At 26.0% G+C, this 11699-nt stretch overlaps 1 long non-coding RNA gene across 1 annotated transcript; it reads left to right on the top strand.

The window, feature by feature from the left end:
* Window positions 1–7828: 7828 nt before the first annotated feature.
* Window positions 7829–10099, top strand: LOC105459309. The gene is made up of 2 exons (XR_975667.1): window positions 7829–8125; window positions 10020–10099. It is a non-coding gene; the product is annotated as an uncharacterized LOC105459309 (long non-coding RNA).
* The last annotated feature ends 1600 nt before the right edge of the window (window positions 10100–11699 follow it).

The raw sequence follows: 11699 nt of genomic DNA, 5'->3' as shown, positions 1-11699 counted from the left end.
GAGATGTGTATAAGAGACAGCTTCAAGATAGAGCAACTTTGTCAAAAATTATCGTAATGAGATTTCCAAAAAAGCATTTTACAGCTTGAAATCTCCACTTTTCAAATTGGTATTTTAAAAAACGATTAGCTGACTTTTTTCGAAGTTGCATTAATACAAATGGAGATGTGAGAAATCGCAAAATTTTTTTCTAACTTTGCAAAGTTCCATGGCGTAGAATAAAAATCGCACATAAACGCGGTGTACAGCTTTCGAAAGAATGAATCTTTTTCTTTAATTTGCTTTTTTGTTGAGCGTCGTTTGATTTTTTTTCATCGAATTATTCAACATTGAAGCAAAAATGACTCTTTTTACTCTTTTCACGATTTTCTAACTTTACAAAGTTAGAAAAAATTTTTGCGATTTGTCACATCTCCATTTGTATCAGTGCAACTTCGAAGAAAATCAGCTAATCGTTTTTTAAAATACCAATTTAAAAAGTGGAGATTTCAAGCTGTAAAATGCTTTTTTGGAAATCTTATTACGATAATTTTTGACAAAGTTGCTCTATCTTGAAGTTTGCCTATTTTTAGAGGATAGAACAGGTGATCCTTTAATTTTTTGGACCAGTGTATATGTATAATATACCTGGACTATAATATATCTGGAATATATATTCTAAATCAGCTTTAAATTTAAATTTATCATAATAATGTTTTTGTGAATGTAAATAATATTAATCACGAACATATTATACAATGCTTATAAAACATAACTGCAACATCAAAATCAATTGTTAAATCACCACGATGTTGTCGACTAATCGACCGCCGATCAAACGCATGGGCACAACAATATCTCGATCGCTCTTTCACACTTTTTTTGCTCTTTTTTTCTATTACTTATCTCGTTTTTTTGCTCTATCGCTCACTCTTTCGTCCTCGTTCGCTAATTCTCTCGATGTACTTAACATTTTTCGTGACGAAAATTGCAACGTATAAGAATCCTTACTCCGAGTCTATTAGGCCTACAATAATGATGATAATAATAATAATAATAATAATAATTAATAACGACCTTTCTTAAAGTAAAATTTCCAGATTTTGCGTCGCAATATCTCCGTACGCAGAGAAAAAATATCATATAACTACGTTTATTATACAATTCAAATCTAAACTATCGAATGAACCTACTTACAACCCAACAGCAAAAATATTTGAAATACATCATAGTGACATCCTAAAGATATCATATATCCCAAATATGTCTTTAGGATATCCCTACAAAATATTTTGGACACTTTTACTACGTAGGAAGTGATCGGTTCAACCGTTATTAAGATCCGAAAATTTCGGATGCTCGCAACTCGCCAGCTCGCATAAATAGACCTCGTCCGGTTTCGCGCGTACTACTTAGTGCCGAGACACGACCGTGCCTATTGATATTAAAATATATCGTATAGAAAAATAGATATTCTTCGAATTTTTCGAACAAAAAAAAATGTAATATGTTTGATTCTTTTATAATATTCTGGATTTGTACAGTTTTAATAATTCAAACAAACGCGTCAAGATCTTTTGTTTTTTGTTATTGCCAACAATATTGTCAACATCGCGCACTACGATTACACTGCATACTAAAATATATATGTATATATATTATGTATATTATATTTACTTGACTATATTCTATTTAAGGCATGCAGTTGTGTATATTATATATACTTGACCTTATTTTATTTAAGGTATGCACTTGTGTATTTTTGGAACAATCTGAGACTGTGATTCATTCCAACGCTCGCAAGAATAACAAGGGATTTATAGAGGACAATTTTATTGCCTTATTTTATTCATGCATGCATGCGTTTGCTTGCATGTAGATTATGTTTGTATGTACATCTACATACGTACACAAGGTAGACTAATAGCAACTGTCACTACTTAAAATATTTTGCAAATAATACAAGTTGACAAAACTATTTTTAGACTAAAACATAAACCGTTTGCTAAATTCAAAAAGAGACATTGAATGATGATATATATAAATGGTGGATACATATGTAAGCGCACGTACATATATATGTATAAAGAATAACATTTTTAGTTGAAGTACAAATATAAAATGGAAATTAAAAATATAATTTATATACACGTATATAAAATGGAAATAAAATTAGATGATAATGTTTTAATATTATTATAAATGTTATTGTGCTAGATAGAAATTTTTTTAAATTCATTATATGGATATAATTTGCTAAAATTTAAATTTATTTTATTGATTTTTTTACGAAAACTAAATGAACAAAAATAGCAATATTTCTTTTTTTAATAAAAAATTAATTAGTTAATTTAGATTAATTAAATATTTAATTTGTATACACGTGAATAAAGCTGGTATCAAGAAATACCGCTCTAACTTATGTGATATTCGTAATGTTCATATGTAATACATGTGACGATATTAAGTGCGCGACAAGATTAAGAGATTAAATGGTGCAATAATGAGGGCACTTTCCGGTATTAAATTTATCCCACTTTTATGACTCCCGGAAAACATTAATCTTTTAACTTCGATTAGCTCCTGGTATGTCATGCTGAGGGCAAATATTTTAAAATTTTTATTTTTTATAAATTTTACACTATTTATTTTTCTATTTGCTCTGAAATTTAATAATGTGAACAAAAATAATTATAAATATATTAATTAATTAATTCTAAAAATTTTTATTTTTATAGTAATTATATTTAATTAAAATTATTAATTTGTTATTTTTTTATATTGACAATACGTTTAAAAATCAACAAGAATTTTGACTTATTAATAGTTTTTTATAGATTACAATAATTATTATATCAATAATTAAAATATTTCTGAGAAATAGAGTTGTAATATGCTTTATAATTTTAAAAATTATATAATTTCAATATATAATATTGTATTACAAATCCGAGAATATTTTATGAAAATAATTTTCCAAAGGTTACAAATATATAACTTTTTTTTTTTCAGTTGTAAAAATAAATACTGAAATTTTTTCATTTTATTATTAAAACCTTTTGATTTAAATAAATTTTTGATCATTTAAAATAATCCATTGTCTCATTGATCTAAATCTTAGTGATACCCAACTTTTTTAAATTGAGAATTATTTTCAGAAATAGTTAAAATCTTGAGAGTTGAATAAATTTTATTTTATAAACAAGAAAATTAAAAAAATAATATAATTTATAAATATTTTATAAATATATCATTTATTTATAAAATATAAGTTACATTTTTAAATATAAATTCTTAAAAAATTCTCAAGAATGCATTTTAAATTGTAACACTGTGAACATTTATTACATGTTAGTGTGATATTTGATTGTGTGATTATTGAGCTGTTCAATAAGATTGATACTTATGTGTGTTGTGATATTTAGAAAAATAAGTAGAAACAAAATTATACGAATTATTTTCAAAATGAAAAAGGCTTGCGAATTACATAATGTTACTATTTTGGTAATTTGCATAAAATAGAAAATATAACTTTTTATTTTTTGTTATGAGTCGACAAATTACATAAAAATTAATAGGCGGAGGGGAGGGGTCGCGGGTTGCGTACCACTGATCTAAATTGTTGCATGAAGATTGAAAATCCTGAATTGCTATATTAAGATAGGGATAAAAATTTATTAGTATGAATTATGAAATATACCAAGCTACACAAGGACAAAACATTTTACTTGGTCACTCTTTAATCGTTTAAGGCCGAATGTTGCGTAGTTAGAAAAACTTAAGTTGCACGAATGCACTGTAACATCTTTGTGCCTTAGTTAAGATAATTTAGATAACCTCTACAGTTAAATTTGGATCATTTAAACGTCTCTGAACGTGAAAATATGTGTCAACTTGTATAATTTGCAGAACTATAAAAAAATGAATTTACAGAATAAATTAACAAAAATACATTAACCATTAATAAGCTTAATATTATTTTATTTTATTTACAAAAGGTCATTTATATTTACATGTTATTGGTTTTTATATCTACAATGTAATTATAATGTTCATATGGCTTTCTTTGACTCATTTTTATACATTTATATATATATATATATATGTGTGTGTGTGTGTGTGCGTGCGCGCGTGCGCGTGTGCGTGTGCGTGCGTGTGTGTGTGTGTGTGTGTGTGTGTGTGCGCGTGTGCGTGTGTGTGTGTGTGGTACGTAATTCTACGATTTTACATTCTGATTCTTTTCTATAAGTCATTGATTTTCTTTTAATAATATGTGACTTTACGAGTGCAATATAACTTTACTATTTAATTCTTGATCTGTAAAACTGCACATCGTGACAGATTTTTGCGAACTATGAATATAGATCCGCAATGAACATGAAATATCGTGATTCGCGATGTAGCAACGCTGAATAATCTACATATTAGACCGAGGACAGACAGACCGTACGCAATTTGCGATTTGCAAGGTGATACGCTTTTTCCATTCTTAATATAACAACTGTCATCCTAGACGATGGCCATTGTCATTGGGATGCTAGGTTGCTCCCGTATCCATCTTCAAACCGTATTTTATGTTTATGTATGATATTTGTTTGTAATTTATTTTAACTAAAAATTGTGATAATAATGTTAGTAGAGCTTTTTCTTAATTTTCTTTAAGATTTCTAGAAAAGTCTAATACTTAGACGTAATATATTTTAAAATTAAATATTGAAATTATATATATATATATATATATATATATATATATAATTGTATATGTATATTTATATATGCAACATGTTACACACTTACATTATATAAATATAATAATATTATTAATATGTATATAATAATAATAAATTAACATATTTTTTATGCTATAAAATAAAAAAGTGATAATAAATTGTTATGTTTATCTTGGCAAGTCAATAAACTTATAATAATTGTTACAGTGTAATATTGTTACAATAATTGTTACAGTGACATAAATTCATGCAAACATGACATGCACATTATATATGTATACATAATTAAATTCAATTAGAACTTAATAATAATGTAATAAATCATGCAGTGATTTAAGTTTTGATGTATCAATTTGCACACTGTACATCCTAAATCAGACACAATTCCTATTTAATAATGTTTTTCTAACAAAAGAAAGTGCAAATGAATGTAAACTTTTAACTTTTGTACTGTGAATATTATGAAATATGTAGAACATATAAGATGTAAAAGACAGTTTCGTGTAGAAGTATAGCTACCTCTAAAGTTATACTGAATTGAAAATTATATAAATTCAAAGTTGTTTTTATTTTAATTTACTTTTACTTAACATGATTACAATTAACTAGCCTGGTCTAATTTTTGTTGAGCATACGTAATAATATATTGAATTAAGTAATATTAAATTAATTAAGCTTCAAAAATGGAAATAAAAGGCTAATGTTTTTGGCGCGGTAAGTAAGGCGCATAAAGTCTTGGAATATTGTATTAAAGACTTATTAAGTCTTTTTTAAATACTTGTCTAATCCATGCTCACTCCATAGTCACTCATGAATTAGACAAATATTTAATAACGATCTTTAATACAACATTCCAAGACTTTATGCGCCTTACTGCGCGCGCCAAAAACTCTCATAGCCATTTGTTTTTATATTTTTTGACAATTTCGAGAATTTGTTAATATTGTTTGATTCAGCTAATTTTAGTTTTAATATTTACATTTTATTAAATTGCTGTTTATTATCAAATAATTCAAGAATAACTAATCACAGTAATATTATGAGTTTATATTTCTACTGTTAAATAATAAATTATTTTTATACATATAATATAAAATTATTCAAATCTGATATACACTGTCATATTCTATCTCTCTCATCATCACAGTATGATGTATTATATATTTATATTGATATATAAATACAAGATTATTATCAATTATGTGTATAGGTAGATATACCATGCGTTAGAATCGATGATCCAAACTTTGATAAAAAGGCTGGGAAGGATTACAAAATATATAGAGAATGCATACTTATATAATATTTCGCACATATTTTGAGCAATATAAAAACTCTTAGAGACTATATTATAGAAGATGCGGATGATATCACGGATTCGACCATGAAGACGCGGAACTTTCGCGTCGATTCTCGGTCTCGTAAGCTAGTAGGAGATGGATTAAAAGAAGGAGATGGAAAGAAAGAAGGAAATAAGATGAAATGAGAAAGAATGAGAGAAAGGGAGGGGAGATGAAACTGTAAACGTTTGACGTCACTCAAAAAGCCCGCTAATGCGTCTTTTCGTCAATGCGAGCTGGCTTGCAGTTTCACGAAACACTTTGTCGTCAATGTCATACGTATTTACGTTGCAAAATATCTATGTAAACGTGGATGTGAGATTTAATATTTTTATAATGATATATGCATACGGATTCTTTAGAAAACATCAAAATGTCGACAAGAGAACAAAAGAGAAAAAGTATTTGATAAAGTTTGGAAGTGAATCGTCATAAGCATGTGCGAAATTCTTAGAAGTATGTAAATGACAATATAAACAGAATGTTTCAAAGCAAGGAGTTGTACAATGTATGAAGTAAAATGTAAAATGATATTTTCGGAGTTTTAGAGATATCATTTAGTTAGAATAATACGTATAGACTTCGATTTTTATTTATAATATTGAATATTTTATCTTAAAAATTTTTTTTATTAATAATAATTCTGTATTCCAGAAAAATGTGAGTATATTATTATGGATTTTTTATTTAAATAAACCCTATTATATTAAAAGTTCGACAATTATTTATGAAGAATTTACGCTACTCTTAATTATATGTTAAATAAGATTAAAATAAAAATTAGATAAATTATATTTTAATATTTTACATTAATATCTAAAAAATCTAATTTCATTCATACTTTTTTGTAAAACAATTATTTTTAAAGATATAAAAGCAATTGTTATTTTTCAAAGCTAAGAGGAAAATTATCTTAACTTCAAAACTTTAGATTAATAAAAAAATGTCCCCAATCTATAAATATTACGAGAAAAAGTCACTACGTATTAGTTAAAGAAAATCTTTCATTATTGAAAATAGTGCTATCAAAATTTATTCGATTTTGTGTTTGAAATCCGAATTTAATTAGACATGCGAGCGTAGATGTACGGAAATGGATCCGTAAATCTATACAGGGTTAATAGAGGCCTTCATATGCCCTCGCGTGTCCGTTAGATTTCCGGCATAGCAGGAAATGTGCGGAAAGCCGAGAAATACGTCACGTCGTATTAAAATCATGATATTAAGTCCATTTTGTGCACTAATATTTATCATCAAATTTTTTTTTTAATTTTATACATGTATTTGTTATAAATTACAACTATAATATTAAACTATAATATTAAAATTATAAGCTGAAGATATTATTAAACATTATAATAAACACACAATAACATTAATTATAGACATAAAATATTTTAATTAAATAAGATATGAACAAGAAGAAGAACATATTAATCTACATTAAAAACAATATTATGATACATAATATATATGTGGTTTATATGCTTTATTATCTTTGCTCACCAAAATAATGAATGCATTATAAATCTAATAAATATATGATAATATTGTATATATCATGTATCAATATAATATATCAATCTTATTCACCTTTTCAGATTTTCTAACGTAGAATTATACTCATAATTTAATGTCTTCACAAATAGAATATAAGCAAATATTCTAATAATTTTGCAAATAATTGTGTAAAAATACTACATATTTATTTCTTATGTCAGTTTTTGCATTTAATAAATCTGTCTAGTATGGTATCTATAAATCTACATAAAGTTTTATGAATGTAAAATAAATACAAAAGTATCATAAATATTTGTTTATTAAAGCAATTTCATATACAAAAATATTTGTCCTTTTTTATATTAGATTGTTTAATATAGGCTTTATGCATGGTGATTAAAGCGTGCGTTTACCACCGCCTGCGCGCTGTAAAGAGATAAATGCTATGGCGAGATCTCATGTGACTCGAGAGAGCGTACGAACATGAGTGAATTTAAAACAGTCGTAAGCGTGCCACGCATACGTGCGCTCGATGTGAGCTGGAAAAGCGCAGAAAAGCTACCATTATTCTTAAAGGTACGTTACTTTATTCTTTATAGAAAATATATGGAAAGAAACGGTACATATTTTTATTAACAAATAAAATTTTAATTTTTTTTGTAATATGTTACATGTTATAATATTTAATTACTATAGCAATACAATTAAATATATTAAATAGTAATTAAATTATTATTGTAATTAATATTCTAATTTAATTATTATTGTAACATTTAATTACTAATTTAATTAATTATTATAGAAGTTTCTAAATATGTATATATACGTATAATTGTATATATGTATACTAACGACATAAGAAAAAACATTAAAATATGCATATTTTAAGTGTCTGGTAATGAATTAAATATAAATTAAGCTTAATTTTTTAAAGTCAAGTGATTCATATATGTCACACAATCTTCAAAAAAACATATCTTCAATAAATATTAAACTATTCAGTTCAATTTGTGCTTATTTTAAAGGAAATTGTCTAAATTTTTACTTAAAAAATGTTGTGATAATCAGCAGATTTAAAAAATTATTTACATAAAAAAATCAGAAAATTCTCTAACATTGTCTGACAAAATTTAATCTCTTTTTTGCAATACAAGTATGAATAATCCGATATCTATATTTTTGCCTGCTAAACACAAATTCCTTGTCAAAATTTGGCTATAACGTTGCAATTTTAAGAAAAATTATTATTACTAAACGCAAAAAATAATGTTGAACAAAAATTCAAAATTTGTCATTACGATTTTCAGAAAAATGACATCAAACAGGCCAAAAACGACAAATCTTTAAAATCATTATTTTTTTCCCAAAAAACATCATTACAAACAATTTTATTATAATTTGATTTCTTGGATTTGCCATTTTGAATTTTTATGTTTTGACTTTTGACTATTTTTTGTACTTAATGATCCTCCAAATCTTTAAAAATAACAAAACAATATACGTACCATTACTCAAAAAAGTTCTGACCTCAAAGAGTTAAGTATATATATTTTTAAAACTGTTTTTATGAATGGATATAGTCTATTTTCCTTTTACTTGAAGATGACAATTTTTAAGAGAATTCTATTAGAAATTTTATTAGAATATAATTTTGTTAAAATAATTTCAAAATGTATTTTTCGAAAAAAGATGTAAATAATATTAATATTAATCATATCACTATTAATCATATCACATTAATAAGAGAGCTAGAATTAATTAAAGATAAAAAAAGATTAAAGATAGAAAAAGCTTTTAAATTTTAAATTTGAATTTTATAGGAAATAGAGATTATGTATTATTAATATTTTTTGTAACTTTCTATGTAGTATGAAAATACCATCTATTTAGTCGTACTATTGATTTTGCAATTTTTTTACATATTACATTATGTCTTTATATTACATTATGTCTTTATTAAACAAATAGATGCAGAAACAGTGCTAAGCCAATTAATCATATATTTTATTTGTTTACCAACACGAATCAACTATTTAAACTATTATTAATTACTATTATTAATTTTGTACTATATTAATTTTGTACTATTATTAATTTTGTACTATTATTAATTTTTATTAAAGTTTTTAGTTTTCAAAATGTTTTAAATATATTAAAATTAACACGCATGTAAAATCTTCAATTTAAAAGCAAATTTTAAGTCGTTTTAATGACAATGCAAAATCATTCCGGATAATTACTAATTACCTTTTTTACGATTGAAAATTCTTAATCAAATGTTGACGACGCATCATATTGACAAACTTATTGATCGTAACATTCGTAGTTTTATAATAGCAAGAAGATGCTTCTTTCGCTTATTTATAGCTAATACATAACATGTTACAAGCAGTTACGTAAGATCAATTAGCATAAATATGTGATGTATAAAAAGTATTTAATTATACAATGCAATTTCTTTTTTATACAGAGACGACAAGAATCTGAAAAAAGTTTGAGAAGATCAAGAGAAGCAGAAAAATAATTGACATTCTTTTTCAAAGATCAAATTAAAATTGCATTTCTACTAACAAGAATAGAAATAAATAAAAACTAAATAAAAAAGTTAAGACAAATAATTAATATAAACAACTGATTAAAATTAAAGAAATAATAATCAAGATAATTGAGATGAGATAGTCAACATAAAGATAGAACTCAACATCTAAAAAAAAGAGAAAGTGTATGTGTGTGTACTATTGAAATGAAGTCGAAACGATTTTTTTCTTGAACAAAGAGAATGGATGAATCGTCGAAACTCTTTCGGCTTCCGGGAACTATCGAAGAAGAAGAGGAAGAGGAACAACAGAGGAAAACAGAGTGTCATAAAGAAAAAGAATTGCTAGACAACGCAGCGGAATCTTTTCTTTTGGGTCAAAAAGAAGTCTCAATTCTTTCTAATTTACCAAGAAATGTCACCCTCATCAGAGTTAGCACCCAAAGCAGCAGTATCGCCGGTGGTATTGGTCGACAAGATTCCACCAGGTAAGGATTTATCTGATTCAAATCGTTTCTTTCTAGCGTTCGTTTCTTTTTATTCAGATAATGCAGATTCTATTTGTGTTAAAAATATTGAACAAAATCACGAGTTTGTTACAAAATCGTTTATTTTTGGAAGAGCGCCATGCTAAAAGCAGGTGCGTCACATTTGCCGAATAATTATCGGCGCCTCTGCTCAACAGATGCTCTTCACGGTTTTAAACAGAATAAACAAAGAAACAGAATGACGTGGGTTGATAATTAAAACCTTAAACTGCCTCAACGTTATTGATAAATTGTATTTGACAATATTATTATGTTATACAATATTATTAAATCTTCTCTAGACAATTTAATATAACTTTTAATCATACACAAATTGTACAATAATTTAATTAATACTTATTAGTTTCATGATAATTTAGTTTCAGAAGACGGCAGATTAGCGACAGAAATCGTATCAGATTTGCGCGATGCAATCTGACAAGATTGACAGCAGAAATCGAGTAAACTCTGTTGTTTTGTATTTAATAATATAGATTTTGGCCAGTATTTATAGTCGGTTCTTATTTTAAGATCGTCTTAGGTAATATTTTAAGATGTCAAACTGTAATTCATTTATAAAATCTTAAGACTAATATAAATCGGTTATAAATATAAAAACCGACCATGAATTTCGGTCATAAAAAATCCGACAAATTTAATAAGCTAGAAACGGACATCATTTAACGGCAGTCTTGCAAGTATTTAATAACAGCACAGTTCCTCTTCGGTTTCTACCGTCATTTCTACCATCAAGTTATATCAACAAGTTATCTATTTGATTTCTGCTATCAATTTAATAATAAAGTATGTTAGCAGGCTTTGTCATATTTTTGACAATTTGCCGTTGTTGATGACATTGTCAGATATTATAGATACAGACTGTGTAAAAGTTTCTGTAAAAACTGGTAGCATATATGTATATTTTGCTCAAAATCTGTATTTGCAGTTTTGGTTATTTGGGATTTTATTTTGGATATTTTTTTAAATTATCTGCATTATCTTTATATTTTCAAAAAGAAATTTCTTCTTCATTACCAATATATCATTTTCAATTCTGATATAATGTTAATGCGTTACATATTTAACA

This window comes from Wasmannia auropunctata, unplaced genomic scaffold (assembly GCF_000956235.1).
Source record: "Wasmannia auropunctata unplaced genomic scaffold, wasmannia.A_1.0 LD334197.1, whole genome shotgun sequence".
In the NCBI taxonomy this organism is placed as follows: domain Eukaryota; kingdom Metazoa; phylum Arthropoda; class Insecta; order Hymenoptera; family Formicidae; genus Wasmannia; species Wasmannia auropunctata.
This window is presented reverse-complemented; position numbering and strand designations above follow the sequence as displayed.